The 20,213-nt window shown below is 45.5% G+C and overlaps 1 pseudogene; it reads right to left on the reverse strand.

The window, feature by feature from the left end:
• The window catches only part of LOC115147907 (proto-oncogene vav-like), a 52,567-nt pseudogene that overhangs the window by 10,862 nt on the left and 21,492 nt on the right, over positions 1-20,213 (reverse strand).

A 20,213-nucleotide genomic window follows, 5' to 3' on the forward strand; every position in this document is an offset into this window, starting at 1 on the left:
AAGAAGAAAATAGAATGGTTGAGTTTGTAGAGTTTGGTAACTTACTGGAAACCCTTCTGGACGGAGATGGGTGAGTGGGACAGAATGGACAAGGTGTCTATCACCTGAAACACAGACATACAGGGACATGGGATGACATAGAAAGATATAGAGATACTTCTTAGATAAATATGCTAGATATTTAATTTGCTGTGGTTTTGCTGGTGGTGAGCTGTTTCGCAGACAGCAAACGGAACCTATTCATGACAGGAGACATAAGACAGACACGAGAGGGACAATATATCTGAACGCTTCTATTGCTCCCTCTCTGTCTTACAGTTTTGCTGTGACTCAGCAACTGGATGGAGAGAGAGAGAGAGAAAGAGAGAGAGAGAGAAACTACAGCGTCTTGAAGAAGAGAGAAAGAAGTGAGAGTGAGAGAGAGAGAGAGAGAGAGAGAGAGAAACTACAGCGTCTTGAAGAAGAGAGAGAGAAGTGAGAGTGAGAGAGAGAGAGAAGTGAAACCCGAAGTAGAGGAGAGGGAAGAGAGCAAACCAACCAACTGCTGACGACAGAAGACTGGTACTGTATGGACACTACATGGCCAGAAGTATGTGGACACCCCTTGACTGTGTTATTTAAAGACTGGTACTGTATGGACACTACATGGCCAGAAGTATGTGGACACCCCTTGACTGTGCTGTTTAAAGACTGGTACTGTATGGACACTACATGGCCAGAAGTATGTGGACACCCCTTGACTGTGTTATTTAAAGACTGGTACTGTATGGACACTACATGGCCAGAAGTACGTGGACACCCCTTGACTGTGCTGCTTAAAGACTGGTACTGTATGGACACTACATGGCCAGAAGTACGTGGACACCCCTTGACTGTGTTATTTAAAGGTTGTGGTTGTGTTCTGGGCTGCGTTATGACTGTGTTAGGGTCGCAAAGAGAAACAAGACTTGTTCCTGTAACTGGGTTGGCTTATGGTAACCGTGGTGACACATTGACAGGAAGCTGCAGACTGTGAGGCGGGCAGAATAAAACGAAAGGAAACAGCTGTAACCCCCATGTCAAAGACGACACACACACACACACACACACACACACACACCACACACACACCACACACACACACACACACACACACACACACACACACACACACACACACACACACACACACACGTTCAGACGACAGCAAGGGGAACTGCTCCTCCCAACCCGAGCACTCTTGGCCGTCCCGTCGCTACAGCCCCCACCCTCCTAAATAAAACAGGTTGTCTTTTCCTACTAGACTGTGAAACAGAGCATTCAGAACCCTTCCCTTTTTCCACATTTTGTTACGTTACAGCCTTATTCTAAAATTGATTAAATAACATTTTAAAAAATCCTCATCAATCCACACACAATACCCCATACTGACAAAGTGAAAAACTGATTTTTAAAAATGTTTACTGATTTATTAAAAATTTTAAAACATAAATACCTTATTTACATAAGTATTCAAACCCTTTACTATGAGACTCGAAATTGAGCTCAGGTGCATCCTGTTTCCAAAATATTTAGCATCTTCAAAGTGGGAGGAATGTTGTGTAAATCAAATGATACAAACCCCCCCAAAAAGATATTTTAATTCCAGGTTGTAAGGCAATAAAATAGGAAAAGTGCCAAGGGGGTGAATACTCTCACAAGCCCCTGTACATCCTGTTTCCATCGATCATCCTTAAGATGTTTCTACAACTTGGAGTCCACCTGTGGTCAATTCAATTGATTGGACATGAATTGGAAAGGCACACACCTGTCTATATAAGGTCCCACAGTTGACAGTGCACGTCAGAGCGAAAACTAAGCCTGCGGTTGAAGGAATTGTCCGTAGAGCTCCGAGACAGAATTGTGTCGAGGCACAGCTCTGGGGAAGGACACCAAAAAAATTCTGGAGCATTGAAGGTCCCCAATAACACAGTGGCCTCTGTCATTGTTAAATGGAAGAAGCTGGCCACCCGGCCAAACTGAGCAATCAGGGGAGAAGGGCCTTGGTCAGGGAGGTGACCAAGAACCCGATGGTCACTCTGACAGAGCTCTAGAGTTCCTCTGTGGAGATGGGAGAACCTTCCAGAAGGACAACCATCTCTGCAGCACTCCACCAATCAGGCCTTTATGGTTGAGTGGCCAGACGGAAGCCTCTCCTCAGTAAAAGGCACCTGACAGGTCGCTTGGAGTTTGTCAAAAAACCTACTCCAGAGCGCTCAGGACCTCAGACTGGGGCGAAGGTTCACCTTCCAACAGAACAACGACCCTAAGCACACAGCCAAGACAACGCAGAAGTGGCTTCGGGACAAGTTTCTGAATGTCCTTGAGTGGCCCAGCCAGAGCCTGGACTTGAACCCTATCGAACATCTCTGGAAAGACCTGAAAATAGCTGTGCAGTGACGCTCCCCATCCAATCTGACAGAGCTTGAGAGGATCTGAGAAGAATGGGAGAAACTCCCCAAATACAGGTGTGTCAAGCTTGTAGCGTCATACCCAAGAAGACTTGATGCTGTAATCGCTGCTAAAGGTGCTTCAACAAAGTACTGAGTAAAGGGTCTGAATACTTATATAAATGTGATATTTCAGTTTTACATTTTTTATACATTTGCAAAAGTTTCTAAAAAACTGTTTTTGCTTTGTCATTATGGAGTATAGTGTGTAAATTGATGAGGGAAAAAAACGATGTATTCCATTTTAGAATAAGGCTGTAACGTAACAGAAAAAGTCCAAGGGTCTGAATATTTTCAGAATGTTCTGTATGTGGTCGTCCCACCTAGCTACCTTAAGATGAATGTTCTGTATGTGGTCGTCCCACCTAGCTACCTTAAGATGAATGTTCTGTATGTGGTCGTCCCACCTAGCTACCTTAAGATGAATGTTCTGCACCTGTAAGTCACCCTGGATAAGAGCGTCTGCTAATTGACTAAAATGTACATGTAAAATGAGAGCGAGAGAGAACAAGAGAGAGTTCAGATAAGGTGAGGTGATGTCACACACACACACACACACACACACACACACACACACACACACACACACACACACACACACACACACACACACACACACCTTGCCGAAGTCTCTGACATCAAACAGGTCGAAGGCTTCAAACAGTTCAGTCTTCCTCAGGTGAAACTTCTCCTGGCACACCCCCAGGAACGTACGGATGTTCTTCAGACACAGGAACTACAGGGAGCCAATCAGAACAGGTTATTTCAGACACAGGAACTAAAGAAGCCAATCATATCAGGTTATTCAGACACAGGAACTAGAGGAGCCAATCAGAACAGGTTATTAAGACACAGGAACTAGAGGAGCCAGTCAGATAAGGTTATTTATGACACAGGAACTACAGAAGCCAATCATATCAGGTTAGTTAAGACACAGGAACTACAGTGGGCTAATCAGAACAGGTTATTTCAGACACAGGAACTACAGAAGCCAATCATATCAGGTTATTAAGACACAGGAACTACAGTGGGCTAATCAGAACAGGTTATTCACAAGCCATTGAGTCACACTTCATAGGTTCAGTTATCACATTGTAATTGGTCATCATCACACATCCAATCAGCCAACTTGTGTAATGATTGACTGATTGATCGAGAGACACAATACTGTGCACATCACCATGGAAACCAGTAGGGAGGTGGAGGGAAATAAACAAGGGAGAGAAGGAGAGATAACATGAGGGGAGAGAGGGGAGAGAGAGATGGAGAGAAAGAGAGAGGAGAGAGAGAGAGATGGAGAGAAAGAGAGAGGAGAGAGAAAGAGTGAGGAGAGAGAGAGATGGAAAGAAAGAGAGAGGAGAGAGAGAGAGATGGAGAGAAAGAGAGAGGAGAGAGAGGAGAGAGAGAGAGAGAGAGAGAGAGATGGAGAGAAAGAGAGAGGGGAGAGAGATGGAGAGAAAGAGAGAGGAGAGAGAGAGATGGAGAGAAAGAGAGAGGAGAGAGAGACGGAGAGAAAGAGAGAGGAGAGAGAGAGATGAAGAGAAAGAGAGAGGAGAGAGAGAGATGGAGAGAAAGAGAGAGGAGAGAGATGGAGAGAAAGAGAGAGGAGAGAGAGAGATGGAGAGAAAGAGAGAGGAGAGAGAGAGACGGAGAGAAAGAGAGAGGAGAGATGGAGAGAAAGAGAGAGGAGAGATGGAGAGAAAGAGAGAGGAGAGAGAGATAGATGGAGAGAGGAGAGATGGAGAGAAAGAGAGAGGAGAGAGATGGAGAGAAAGAGAGAGGAGAGAGAGACGGAGAGAAAGAGAGAGGAGAGAGAGAGATGGAGAGAAAGAGAGAAAGAGAGAGGAGAGAGAGAGAAAGAGAGAGGAGAGAGAGAGATGGAGAGAAAGAGAGAGGAGAGAGAGACGGAGAGAAAGAGAGAGGAGAGAGAGAGACGGAGAAAGAGAGAGGAGAGAGAGAGACGGAGAGAAAGAGAGGAGAGAGAGAGATGGAGAGAAAGAGAGAGGAGAGAGAGAGAGAGGAGAGAGAGAGAGAGGAGAGAGAGAGATGGAGAGAGAGAGAGAGGAGAGAGAGAGATGGAGAGAAAGAGAGAGGAGAGAGAGAGATGGAGAGAAAGAGAACCACAAAGTGTTCATCTAGTCAGTGTAAAACACATTAATGTATCTAATACAAAACCCTGCTGCTCAGCGGTCAGACATTTGCAGAATCAGATTTGCATAGCTTCCTGCCAGAGCAGTGTGTGTGTGTGTGTGTGTGTGTGTGTGCGTGCGTGCGTGCGTGTGTGGTGTCAGCATTGTTAAATAGAGAACTCTAATTTAAAAAAAGGGGAAATGTTTTGACTGGCACTGATATATGACCCTGGTATGAGTACACACACACACACACACACACACACACACACACACACACACACACACATCTGTGATGTCCACAGACGTGGATTCCTTTTGTTGCAATGGACACTTCCCTGTGCAGTTATGCAAAGTGTCTCAACGTGTGTGTACTATGAAGGGAGGACACTAGTCACCTCATAGGACTCCCCAGAGTTACACACACATGGCCACTCAGCAGAGTCAAACCTGCTATGACCCAACACACACACACACACACACTCAGCATAGTCAAACCTGCTATGACCCAACACACACACACACACACACACAGCGTAGTCAAACCTGCTACGAAACCAACCAACACACACACACACTCAGCATAGTCAAACCTGCTACGAAACCAACCAACACACACACACACACACACACACACACACACACACACACACACACACACACACACACACACACACACACACACACACACACACACTCAGCATAGTCAAACCTGCTATGACCCAACACACACACACACCAACACACACACACACCAACACACACACACACACACACACACACACACATCTCCCTCACTAGCTTTAAGCACCAGCTGTCAGAGCAGCTCACAGATCACTGCACCTGTACATAGCCCATCTGTAAACAGCCCATATATCTACCTACCTCATCCCCATACTGTATTTATTTATTTATCTTGCTCCTTTGCACCCCAGTATCTCTACTTGCACATTCATCTTCTGCACATCTACCATTCCAGTGTTTAATTGCTATATTGTAATTACTTTGCCACCATGGCCTGTTTATTGCCTTAACTCCCTTATCTCACCTAATTTGCACTCACTGTATATAGACTTTTTGTTTTCTTTTGTTCTACTGTATTATTGACTGTATGTTTTGTTTATTCCATGTGTAACTCTGTGTTGTTGTATGTGTCAAATTGCTTTGCTTTATCTTGGCCAGGTCGCAGTTGTAAATGAGAACTTGTTCTCAACTAGCCTACCTGGTTAAATAAAGGTGAAATAAATAAATAAATGTAAAACACACACACACACACACACACACACACACACGGCTACTCAGCACGATCAAACCTGCTACGACCGAACAAACACACACATATTTAACTGTTTATAGCCTCGCTACTTTATATAGCCTCGCTACTGTTATAGCCTCGCTACTTTATATTGCCTCGCTACTTTATATAGCCTCGCTACTTTATATAGCCTCGCTACTTTATATAGCCTCGCTACTTTATATAGCCTCGCTACTTTATATAGCCTCGCTACTTTGATATCAGCCTCGCTTAATTTATATAGCCTACGGCTACTTTATATAGCCTCGCTACTGTATATAGCCCTCGCTACTTTATATAGCCCTCGCTACTTGTTATAGCCTCACTACTTTATATAGCCTCGCTACTTTATATAGCCTCTACTACTTTATATAGCCTCGCTACTTTACTATAGCCCTCAGCCTCGGGCTACTTTATATAGCCATCGATACCGTTATATAGCCCTCGCTACTTTATATAGCCTCCGGCTACTCTGTATATAAGCCCTCGCTACTTTATAGCCTATAGCCCGGCTACTGTATATAGCCTCGCTACTTTATTATAGCCCGCTAACTGTATATAGCCTCGCTACTTTATATAGCCTCGCTACTTTATATAGCCTCGCTACTTTATATAGCCTCGCTACTTTATATAGCCTCGCTACTGTTATCGCCTTCGCTACTTTATATAGCCTCGCTACTTTATATAGCCTCGCTACTGTATATAGCCTCGCTACTTTTATAGCCTCGCTACTTTATATAGCCTCGCTACTTCTATAGCCTCGCTACTGTATATAGCCTCGCTACTTTATATAGCCTCGCTACTTTATATAGCCTCGCTACTTTATATAGCCTCGCTACTTTATATAGCCTCGCTACGTTATATAGCCTCGCTACTTCTATAGCCTCGCTACTTTATATAGCCTCGCTACTTTTATAGCCTCACTACTTTATATAGCCTCGCTACTTTATATAGCCTCGCTACTTCTATAGCCTCGCTACTTTATATAGCCTCGCTACTTCTATAGCCTCACTACTTTATATAGCCTCACTACTTTATATAGCCTCACTACTTATATAGCCTCTACTTATATAGCCTCGCTACTTTATATAGCCTCGCTACTTTATATAGCCTCGCTACTTTATATAGCCTCGCTACTTTATATAGCCTCGCTACTTTATATAGCCTCGCTACTTTATATAGCCTCGCTACTTTATATAGCCTCGCTACTTTATATAGCCTCGCTACTTTATATAGCCTCGCTACTGTTTATAGCCTCGCTACTTTATATAGCCTCGCTACTTTATATAGCCTCGCTACTTTTATAGCCTCGCTACTTTATATAGGCTCGCTACTTTATATAGCCTCGCTACTTTATATAGCCTCGCTACTTTTATAGCCTCGCTACTTTATATAGCCTCGCTACTTTATATAGCCTCGCTACTTATATAGCCTCGCTACTGTTATAGCCTCGCTACTTTTATAGCCTCGCTACTTTTATAGCCTCGCTACTTTATATAGCCTCGCTACTGTATATAGCCTCGCTACTTTATATAGCCTCGCTACTTTTATAGCCTCGCTACTTTATATAGCCTCGCTACTGTATATAGCCTCGCTACTTTTATAGCCTCGCTACTGTATATAGCCTCGCTACTTTTATAGCCTCGCTACTGTATATAGCCTCGCTACTTTATAGCCTCGCTACTGTATATAGCCTCACTACTTTTATAGCCTCGCTACTGTATATAGCCTCGCTACTGTATATAGCCTCGCTACTTTTATAGCCTCGCTACTTTTATAGCCTCGCTACTGTATATAGCCTCGCTACTTTTATAGCCTCGCTACTTTATATAGCCTCGCTACTTTATATAGCCTCGCTACTGTATATAGCCTCGCTACTTTATAGCCTCGCTACTGTATATAGCCTCACTACTTTTATAGCCTCGCTACTGTATATAGCCTCGCTACTTTTATAGCCTCGCTACTGTATATAGCCTCGCTACTTTTATAGCCTCGCTACTGTATATAGCCTCGCTACTGTATATAGCCTCACTACTTTTATAGCCTCGCTACTGTATATAGCCTCGCTACTTTATATAGCCTCGCTACTTTATAGCCTCGCTACTGTATATAGCCTCGCTACTTTATATAGCCTCGCTACTTATATAGCCTCGCTACTTTTATAGCCTCGCTACTGTATATAGCCTCGCTACTTTTATAGCCTCGCTACTGTATATAGCCTCGCTACTTTATATAGCCTCGCTACTTTATATAGCCTCGCTACTGTATATAGCCTCGCTACTTTTATAGCCTCGCTACTGTATATAGCCTCGCTACTTTATATAGCCTCTCTACTTTATATAGCCTCGCTACTGTATATAGCCTCGCTACTTTTATAGCCTCGCTACTGTATATAGCCTCGCTACTTTTATAGCCTCGCTACTGTATATAGCCTCGCTACTGTTATAGCCTCGCTACTGTATATAGCCTCGCTACTTTTATAGCCTCGCTACTTTATATAGCCTCGCTACTTTATATAGCCTCGCTACTTTATATAGCCTCGCTACTGTTATAGCCTCGCTACTTTATATAGCCTCACTACTGTATATAGCCTCACTACTTTATATAGCCTCGCTACTGTTATAGCCTCGCTACTGTATATAGCCTCACTACTTTATATAGCCTCTCTACTTTATATAGCCTCGCTACTGTATATAGCCTGTCTTTCTACTGTTGTTGTATTTCTTTACCTATTGTTCACCTAATACCTTTTTTGCACTATTGGTTAGAGCCTGTAAGTAAGCATTTCACTGTAACGTCTACACCTGTTGTATTCAGCGCACGTGACAGATAAACTTTGATTTGATTTGACATTTAATAACATTTATCAATTAACTAATATGATGACCCACAGAAAGGATTCCCCGGTCCCTTAAACCCACACACTGTAAACCAGAAGAGATTATGGTCATTGATACACACACACTCTCAGCACGATCAAACCTGCTATGACCCAACACACACACACACACACACACACACACACACACACACACACACACACACACACACACACACACACACACACACACACACACACAGCACGGTCAAACCTGCTATGACCCAACACACACACACACACACACACACACACACACACACCACACACACACACACACACACACACACACCACACACACACACACCTATCAGGTAATTTTCTTATCTCATTGGCCGTGGGCTTAAATGCGGTCTGCTCGTCACTAAGGAACGGTCGCTATGGAAATGGAATGTATGGAAATGAAGCAGGAAACAGTCTCAGTGATAATAGCATACAGCTTAATGGTGTTAAGAACGAACACAAATTCAGGAGAGGACCAGATTTGAACGCAACAACTTTAACGCAGTTCCCAGCAACTCAACAAGCTCCAACCAGCCTCCAGGCCCGTCTGCAACACTATAACTAGTTTCCCTGAACGCAGCAACTCAACAAGCTCCAGCTGTTACACGTGTTGCAGGACACCGTGTGACTAGCCTCATCCAGTTAACTGGCATCATGTGGTGTTGCAGGACACCGTGTGACTAGCCTCATCCAGTTAACTGGCATCATGTGGTGTTGCAGGACACCGTGTGACTAGCCTCATCCAGTTAACTGGCATCATGTGGTGTTGCAGGACACCGTGTGACTAGCCTCATCCAGTTAACTGGCATCATGTGGTGTTGCAGGACACCGTGTGACTAGCCTCATCCAGGTAACTGGCATCATGTGGTGTTGCAGGACACCGTGTGACTAGCCTCATCCAGTTAACTGGCATCATGTGGTGTTGCAGGACACCGTGTGACTAGCCTCATCCAGTTAACTGGCATCATGTGGTGTTGCAGGATACTGTGTGACTAGCCTCATCCAGTTAACTGGCATCATGTGGTGTTGCAGGACACCGTGTGATTAGCCTCATCCAGGTAACTGGCATCATGTGGTGTTGCAGGACACCATGTGATTAGCCTCATCCAGTTAACTGGCATCATGTGGTGTTGCAGGACACCGTGTGACTAGCCTCATCCAGTTAACTGGCATCATGTGGTGTTGCAGGACACCGTGTGACTAGCCTCATCCAGTTAACTGGCATCATGTGGTGTTGCAGGACACCGTGTGACTAGCCTCATCCAGTTAACTGGCATCATGTGGTGTTGCAGGACACCGTGTGACTAGCCTCATCCAGTTAACTGGCATCATGTGGTGTTGGCGTCTAACACAACATAAGTCCGTACAGCTCCTCCCTCCTCTCTATAATACCTGACACACTGCTCTCCCCCTCCTCTCTATAATACCTGACACACTGCTCTCTCCCTCCTCTCTATAATACCTGACACACTGCTCTCTCCCTCCTCTCTATAATACCTGACACACTGCTCTCTCCCTCCTCTCTATAATACCTGACACACTGCTCTCTCAATCCTCTCTATAATACCTGACACACTGCTCTCTCCCTCCTCTCTATAATACCTGACACACAGCTCTCTCCCTCCTCTCTATAATACCTGAAACACTGCTCTCTCCCTCCTCTCTACTAATACCTGACACACTGCTCTCTCCCTCCTCTCTATAATACCTGACACATGCTCTCTCCCTCCTCTCTATAATACCTGACACACTGCACTCTCCCCCTCTCTATAATACCTGACACAATGCTCTCTCCCTCCTCTCTATAATACCTGACACACTGCTCTCTCCCTCCTCTCTATAAACTGACACTGCTCCCCTCCTCTCTATAATACCTGACACACTGCTCTCTCCCTCTCTCTAATACCTGACACTGCTCTCTCCTCCTCTATATAATACCTGACACCTGCTCTCTCTCTCCTCTCTATAATACCTGACACACTGCTCTCTCCCTCTCTCTATAATACCTGACACACTGCTCTCCCTCCTCTCTATAATACCTGACACTGCTCTCCCTCCTCTCTATAATACTGACACACTGCTCTCTCCCTCCTATCTATAATACCTGACACACTGCTCTCTCCTCCTCTCTATAATACCTGACACACTGCTCTCTCCCTCCTCTCTATAATACTGACACTGCTCTCTCCCTCCTCTCTATAATACCTGACACACTGCTCTCTCCTCCTCTCTATAATACCTGACACACTGCTCCTCTCCCTCCTCTCTATAATACCTGACACACTGCTCTCTCCCTCCTCTCTATAATACCTGACACACTGCTCTCTCCCTCCTCTCTATAATACCTGACACACTGCTCTCTCCCTCCTCTCTATAATACCTGACACACTGCTCTCTCCCTCCTCTCTATAATACCTGACACACTGCTCTCTCCCTCCTCTCTATAATACCTGACACACTGCTCTCTCCCCTCCTCTCTATAATACCTGACACACTGCTCTCTCCCTCCTCTCTATAATACCTGACACACTGCTCTCTCCCTCCTCTCTATAATACCTGACACACTGCTCTCTCCCTCCTCTCTATAATACCTGACACACTGCTCTCTCCCTCCTCTCTATAATACCTGACACACTGCTCTCTCCCTCTCTCTATAATACCTGACACACTGCTCTCTCCCTCCTCTCTATAATACCTGACACACTGCTCTCTCCCTCCTCTCTATAATACCTGACACACTGCTCTCTCCCTCCTCTCTATTAAACCTGACACACTGCTCTCTCCCTCCTCTCTATTAAACCTGACACACTGCTCTCTCCCTCCTCTCTATAATACCTGACACACTGCTCTCTCCCTCCTCTCTATAATACCTGACACACTGCTCTCTCCCTCCTCTCTATAATACCTGACACACTGCTCTCTCCCTCCCTCTCTATAATACCTGACACACTGCTCTCTCCCTCCTCTCTATAATACCTGACACACTGCTCTCTCCCTCCTCTCTATAATACCTGACACACTGCTCTCTCCCTCCTCTCTATAATACCTGACACACTGCTCTCTCCTCCTCTCTATAATACCTGACACACTGCTCTCTCCCTCCTCTCTATAATACCTGACACACTGCTCTCTCCCTCCTGCTTTTCCACTGGACCCTGACTGCTGCTGTGGTCACCCCCTCTCTGTGCCACGGACGTCCTCTCTCCCCACCTGCCTCTCCACCAGTGACGACCTCCATCTTTGCCACTGGTCCTGTGACCGCCACCCCTGCAGTGCCTCCCCTCCTTCTCTGCCTGCTGCCCCTGTTCTTCACAGCTGTGACTGCAGACCCCAGCCCCGCACTCCGGCTCCCCCTTCCCTCTCTTCCTTTACCCAACACACTCCACTACAATTCACATCCAGTCTCTTCCTCGCTTCGCCAGCATATCCTACAAGGTCCTGCTGGCCCCTCTCTCTGCCAGTGATGACCTCTCTGCCTACCTCAGGTCCCTCTGGCCCCTCTCTCTGCCCACCTCAGGTCCCTCTGGCCCCTCTCTCTGCCCACCTCAGGTCCCTCTGGCCCCTCTCTCTGCCCACCTCAGGTCCCTCTGGCCCCTCTCTCTGCCCACCTCAGGTCCCTCTGGCCCCTCTCTCTGCCCACCTCAGGTCCCTCTGGCCCCTCTCTCTGCCAGTGATGACCTCTCTGCCCACCTCAGGTCCCTCTGGCCCCTCTCTCTGCCCACCTCAGGTCCCTCTGGCCCCTCTCTCTGCCCACCTCAGGTCCCTCTGGCCTTCTCGTTCTACACAGACGTTATCTGCTCGGCTCACCCTTCTCATAACTAGGAGTTGGATGAGTACCACTCCTTTGTTATGGATCTGGCTGTTCGTTTTGGTGGCGCAACAATCTACCACTTCCATTGGCTGTTGTCGGGTTGTCACTGCCTCCAGACTCCTGCAGTGGAATGTCAGCACGTACTGGGGCGCTCTCGACAGCTGTACAGTAGCTTCGTCACCCGCAGGGTGTCCATGGCCTGCCACCTCTGCAGTTGTCCATCCCACCCTACCTGCATCCTGTCTGCCCGACGCCAGTGGCCCTTCCGACATCCCTCATACTGCCTCTGCTTGCTGCTCCACTCTGACAACCCCTTTCCTTCTGTCAACCGTTGTCCCCCAACAACCTGGCTATTACGTTTTGCCTTCGACACTCTTTCGACACCCCGGCGGTGGCTCACCCCCTCTGCCAATGACGTCCTTTCTCTTCCCCTCCAATCCCGCTGACTGCCACCCCGCAGCATCTCACCTTCCGTCCCTACCAGCCATGAACTCCCACATCCCAGCCAGCTCATCCAGTTACGTGCCAACTGCTCCTGCAGCGGTTCAGCCCCTGGTCTTACCAGCTGGGAACCTCTCCTAGATCAGTCCTCAACTGCCCAGCCTCACCATCACCACAGCAGCCTAATTACCACGGTCTGACAGTGGTGTCTACCAGAGACTCCAAGCCAAACTTTGGAGTCCACCCCCTGGATCCTTCATCTGCAGTCCTCTGCTTCATCTGTAGTCCTCTACTTCACCTGGTCTATTCTCATTTCCCCTCCTGAATTCCTCCTCTACTTCATCCAGTCTATTCTCATTTCCCCTCCTGAATTCCTCCTCCTTCATCCGGTCTATTCTCATTTCCCCTCCTGAATTCCTCCTCCTTCATCCGGTCTATTCTCATTTCCCCTCCTGAATTCCTCCTCTACTTCATCTGGTCTATTCTCATTTCCCCTCCTGAATTCCTCCTCTACTTCATCTGGTCTATTCTCATTTCCCCTCCTGAATTCCTCCTCTACTTCATCTGGTCTATTCTCATTTCCCCTCCTGAATTCCTCCTCTACTTCATCTGGTCTATTCTCATTTCCCCTCCTGAATTCCTCCTCCTTCATCCGGTCTATTCTCATTCCCTCCTGAATCCTCATTCTCACATCTATTCCATTTCCTCAATAAATAATATTCTATATTTCAATGTCTGGTCATTTTAAACTGATGAAATGAAGCCGGAAACCGGCTTGCTAGTAGCATACATCTTAAAGGGGAGGTAGCATAAACTGGGCCATAGGTAACATATGAAGCAGAAAACGGTGTTAGTAGTAGCATACATCTTAAAGGGGAGGTAGCATAAACTGGGCCATAGGTAACATATGAAGCAGAAAACTGTGTTAGTAGTAGCATACATCTTAAAGGGGAGGTAGCATAAACTGGGCCATAGGTAACATATGAAGCAGAAAACTGTTAGTAGTAGCATACATCTTAAAGGGGAGGTAGCATAAACTGGGCCATAGGTAACATATGAAGCAGAAAACTGTGTTAGTAGTAGCATACATCTTAAAGGGGAGGTAGCATAAACTGGGCCATAGGTAACATATGAAGCAGAAAACTGTGTTAGTAGTAGCATACATCTTAAAGGGGAGGTAGCATAAACTGGGCCATAGGTAACATATGAAGCAGAAAAACTGTGTTAGTAGTAGCATACATCTTAAAGGGGAGGTAGCATAAACTGGGCCATAGGTAACATATGAAGCAGAAAACTGTGTTAGTAGTAGCATACATCTTAAAGGGGAGGTAGCATAAACTGGGCCATAGGTAACATATGAAGCAGAAAACTGTGTTAGTAGTAGCATACATCTTAAAGGGGAGGTAGCATAAACTGGGCCATAGGTAACATATGAAGCAGAAAACGGTGTTAGTAGTAGCATACATCTTAAAGGGGAGGTAGCATAAACTGGCCCATAGGTAACATATGAAGCAGAAAACTGTGTTAGTAGTAGCATACATCTTAAAGGGGAGGTAGCATAAACTGGGCCATAGGTAACATATGAAGCAGAAAACTGTTAGTAGTAGCATACATCTTAAAGGGGAGGTAGCATAAACTGGGCCATAGGTAACATATGAAGCAGAAAACTGTGTTAGTAGTAGCATACATCTTAAAGGGGAGGTAGCATAAACTGGGCCATAGGTAACATATGAAGCAGAAAACTGTGTTAGTAGTAGCATACATCTTAAAGGGGAGGTAGCATAAACTGGGCCATAGGTAACATATGAAGCAGAAAACTGTGTTAGTAGTAGCATACATCTTAAAGGGGAGGTAGCATAAACTGGGCCATAGGTAACATATGAAGCAGAAAACTGTGTTAGTAGTAGCATACATCTTAAAGGGGAGGTAGCATAAACTGGGCCATAGGTAACATATGAAGCAGAAAACTGTGTTAGTAGTAGCATACATCTTAAAGGGGAGGTAGCATAAACGGGGCCATAGGTAACATATGAAGCAGGAAACTGTGTTAGTAGCAGCATATATCTTAAAGGGGAGGTAGCATAAACTCGGCCATAGGTAACCTATGGATTTGCATTAGTATAGGCATCAACATTTCCAATGCAGAGTTTCACCTCACTTTTCTATGTTTCAGACTTACAGGCAAATACTTGATGAACTTATTGTTGCAAATAAATTTGCAGGTTGCTAGCCAAATAGACTGCTGACCTTAGCCCTACCAGGCTGCTGACGTTAGCCCTACCATCCTGCTGACGTTAGCCCTACCATCCTGCTGACGTTAGCCCTACCAGTCTGCTGACGTTAGCCCTACCAGCCTGCTGACGTTAGCCCTACCAGCCTGCTGACGTTAGCCCTACCAGCCTGCTGACGTTAGCCCTACCAGCCTGCTGACGTTAGCCCTACCAGCCTGCTGACGTTAGCCCTACCAGCCTGCTGACGTTAGCCCTACCAGCCTGCTGACGTTAGCCCTACCAGCCTTCTGACGTTAGCCCTACCAGCCTGCTGACGTTAGCCCTACCAGCCTGCTGACGTTAGCCCTACCAGCCTGCTGACGTTAGCCCTACCAGCCTGCTGACGTTAGCCCTACCAGCCTGCTGACGTTAGCCCTACCAGCCTGCTGACGTTAGCCCTACCAGCCTGCTGACGTTAGCCCTACCAGCCTGCTGACGTTTGTGTGTGTAAACGTGTATGTGTGTGTGTGTATAAGTGTGTGTACGTATACGTGTGTGTGGTGTGTGTGTGTGTGTGTGTGTGTGTGTGTGTGTGTGTGTGTGTGTGTGTGTGTGTGTGTGTGTGTGTGTGTGTGTGTGTGTGTGTGTGTGCGTGTGTTACCTGGGACATCTGGGGTCGGAGGTTGATCTCTCGGAGGTTGATGGCGTGGGGTAGTAAGTTATTCAGCAGCTGACAGAGCAGGACTCCATCCCTCAGAGCTTGGGCTAACTCACACACCTGAGCACTGTCCCACGTTACCCTGTGACTCTCAGGGAGCACCCTGCACTCTATCAGCCACACGGCACAGTGACGCCACAGCTCCATCTCAACCGTAACACCACCACCTGGACACGACAGGAACACAACATGACCGTCAGACAACCAGAAACACTGATCAACCACTGATCAACTCTTTACGCTGCTGCTACTCTCTGTTTATCATATATGCATAGTCACTTTAACTATACATTCATGTACATACTACCTCAACTGGGCCGACCAACCAGTGCTCCCGCACATTGGCTAACCGGGCTATCTGCATTGTGTCCCACCACCCCCTCCTTTACACTGCTGCTACTCTCTGTTCATCATATATGCATAGTCACTTTAACCATACCTACATGTACATACTACCTCAATCAGCTCAACTAACCGGTGTCTGTATGTAGCCTCGCTACTTCTATAGCATCGCTACTTTATATAGCCTCGCTACTGTATATAGCCTCGCTACTTTATATAGCCTCGCTACTTTATATAGCCTCGCTACTGTATATAGCCTCGCTACTTTATATAGCCTCGCTACTGTATATAGCCTCGCTACTGTTATAGCCTCGCTACTTTTATAGCCTCGCTACTTCTATAGCATCGCTACTTTATATAGCCTCGCTACTGTATATAGCCTCGCTACTTTATATAGCCTCGCTACTTTATATAGCCTCGCTACTGTATATAGCCTCGCTACTTTATATAGCCTCGCTACTGTATATAGCCTCGCTACTTTATATAGCCTCGCTACTGTTATAGCCTCGCTACTGTTATAGCCTCGCTACTGTTATAGCCTCGCTACTTTATATAGCCTTGCTACTTTATATAGCCTCGCTACTTTATATAGCCTCGCTACTGTTATAGCCTCGCTACTTTATATAGCCTCGCTACTGTTATAGCCTCGCTACTGTATATAGCCTCGCTACTTTATATAGCCTCGCTACTGTTATAGCCTCGCTACTGTTATAGCCTCGCTACTGTATATAGCCTCGCTACTGTTATAGCCTCACTACTGTATATAGCCTCGCTACTTTATATAGCCTCGCTACTGTTATAGCCTCGCTACTGTATATAGCCTCGCTACTTTATATAGCCTCGCTACTGTTATAGCCTCGCTACTGTTATAGCCTCGATACTTTTATAGCCTCGCTACTGTTATAGCCTCGCTACTTTATATAGCCTCGCTACTGTATATAGCCTCGCTACTTTTATAGCCTCGCTACTGTTATAGCCTCGCTACTTTATATAGCCTCACTACTTTATATAGCCTCGCTACTGTTATAGCCTCGCTACTTTTATAGCCTCGCTACTGTTATAGCCTCGCTACTTTATATAGCCTCGCTACTTTATATAGCCTCGCTACTGTTATAGCCTCGCTACTTTATATAGCCTCGCTACTTTTATAGCCTCGCTACTGTTATAGCCTCGCTACTGTATATAGCCTCGCTACTTTATATAGCCTCGCTACTTTATATAGCCTCGCTACTTTATATAGCCTCGCTACTGTATATAGCCTCGCTACTTTATATAGCCTCGCTACTTTATATAGCCTCGCTACTGTTATAGCCTCGCTACTTTATATAGCCTCGCTACTTTATATAGCCTCGCTATTTTATATAGCCTCGCTACTGTTATAGCCTCGCTACTGTTATAGCCTCGCTACTTTTATAGCCTCGCTACTTTATATAGCCTCGCTACTGTTATAGCCTCACTACTTTATATAGCCTCGCTACTGTTATAGCCTCGCTACTTTATATAGCCTCGCTACTGTATATAGCCTCGCTACTGTATATAGCCTCGCTACTTTATATAGCCTCACTACTGTATATAGCCTCGCTACTTTATATAGCCTCACTACTTTATATAGCCTCGCTACTGTATATAGCCTCGCTACTTTTATAGCCTCGCTACTGTTATAGCCTCGCTACTTTATATAGCCTCGCTACTGTATATAGCCTCGCTACTTTATATAGCCTCGCTACTGTTATAGCCTCGCTACTGATATAGCCTCGCTACTGTATATAGCCTCGCTACTTTATATAGCCTCGCTACTGTATATAGCCTCACTACTTTATATAGCCTCGCTACTTTATATAGCCTCGCTACTGCATATTGCCTCGCTACTGTATATAGCCTCGCTACTTTATATAGCCTCGCTACTTTATATAGCCTCGCTACTTTATATAGCCTCGCTACTGTATATAGCCTCGCTACTGTATATAGCCTCGCTACTGTTATAGCCTCGCTACTTTATATAGCCTCGCTACTGTATATAGCCTCGCTACTTTATATAGCCTCGCTACTTTATATAGCCTCGCTACTGTTATAGCCTCGCTACTGTTATAGCCTCGCTACTGTTATATAGCCTCGCTACTGTTATAGCCTCGCTACTGTTATAGCCTCGCTACTGTATATAGCCTCGCTACTTTATATAGCCTCGCTACTTTATATAGCCTCGCTACTGTTATAGCCTCGCTACTGTATATAGCCTCGCTACTTTATATAGCCTCGCTACTTTATATAGCCTCGCTACTGTTATAGCCTCGCTACTTTATATAGCCTCGCTACTTTATATAGCCTCGCTACTTTTATAGCCTCGCTACTGTTATATAGCCTCGCTACTTTATATAGCCTCGCTACTTTATATAGCCTCGCTACTGTATATAGCCTCGCTACTTTATATAGCCTCGCTACTGTATATAGCCTCGCTACTTTATATAGCCTCGCTACTGTATATAGCCTCGCTACTTTATATAGCCTCGCTACTGTTTATAGCCTCGCTACTTTATATAGCCTCGCTACTTTATATAGCCTCGCTACTTTATATAGCCTCGCTACTGTATATAGCCTCGCTACTGTATATAGCCTCACTACTGTATATAGCCTCGCTACTGTATATAGCCTCACTACTTTATATAGCCTCGCTACTTTTATAGCCTCGCTACTTTTATAGCCTCGCTACTTTATATAGCCTCGCTACTTTATATAGCCTCGCTACTTTTATAGCCTCGCTACTTTATATAGCCTCGCTACTGTATATAGCCTCGCTACTGTATATAGCCTCGCTACTTTATATAGCCTCGCTACTGTATATAGCCTCGCTACTGTATATAGCCTCACTACTTTATATAGCCTCGCTACTTTATATAGCCTCGCTACTGTTATATAGCCTCGCTACTTTATATAGCCTCGCTACTTTATATAGCCTCGCTACTGTATATAGCCTCGCTACTTTATATAGCCTCACTACTGTATATAGCCTCACTACTTTATATAGCCTCGCTACTTTATATAGCCTCGCTACTTTATAGCCTCGCTACTGTATATAGCCTCGCTACTGTATATAGCCTCGCTACTGTTATAGCCTCGCTACTGTATATAGCCTCACTACTTTATATAGCCTCGCTACTTTATATAGCCTCGCTACTGTATATAGCCTCGCTACTGTTATAGCCTCGCTACTGTATATAGCCTCACTACTTTATATAGCCTCGCTACTTTATATAGCCTCGCTACTTTATATAGCCTCGCTACTGTATATAGCCTCGCTACTTTATATAGCCTCGCTACTGTATATAGCCTCGCTACTTTAATAGCCTCGCTACTTTATATAGCCTCGCTACTTTATATAGCCTCGCTACTTTATATAGCCTCGCTACTGTTATAGCCTCGCTACTGTATATAGCCTCGCTACTGTTATAGCCTCACTACTTTATATAGCCTCGCTACTTTATATAGCCTCGCTACTGTTATAGCCTCGCTACTGTATATAGCCTCGCTACTTTATATAGCCTCGCTACTTTATATAGCCTCGCTACTTTTATAGCCTCGCTACTGTATATAGCCTCGCTACTGTATATAGCCTCGCTACTGTATATAGCCTCGCTACTTTATATAGCCTCGCTACTTTATATAGCCTCGCTACTTTATATAGCCTCGCTACTTTATATAGCCTCACTACTGTATATAGCCTCGCTACTTTATATAGCCTCGCTACTGTTATAGCCTCGCTACTGTATATAGCCTCGCTACTGTTATAGCCTCGCTACTTTATATAGCCTCGCTACTGTATATAGCCTCGCTACTTTATATAGCCTCGCTACTTTATATAGCCTCGCTACTGTTATAGCCTCGCTACTGTTATAGCCTCGCTACTGTATATAGCCTCGCTACT

The sequence above is a fragment of the Salmo trutta genome, chromosome 14, assembly GCF_901001165.1.
Source record: "Salmo trutta chromosome 14, fSalTru1.1, whole genome shotgun sequence".
NCBI lineage: Eukaryota > Metazoa > Chordata > Actinopteri > Salmoniformes > Salmonidae > Salmo > Salmo trutta.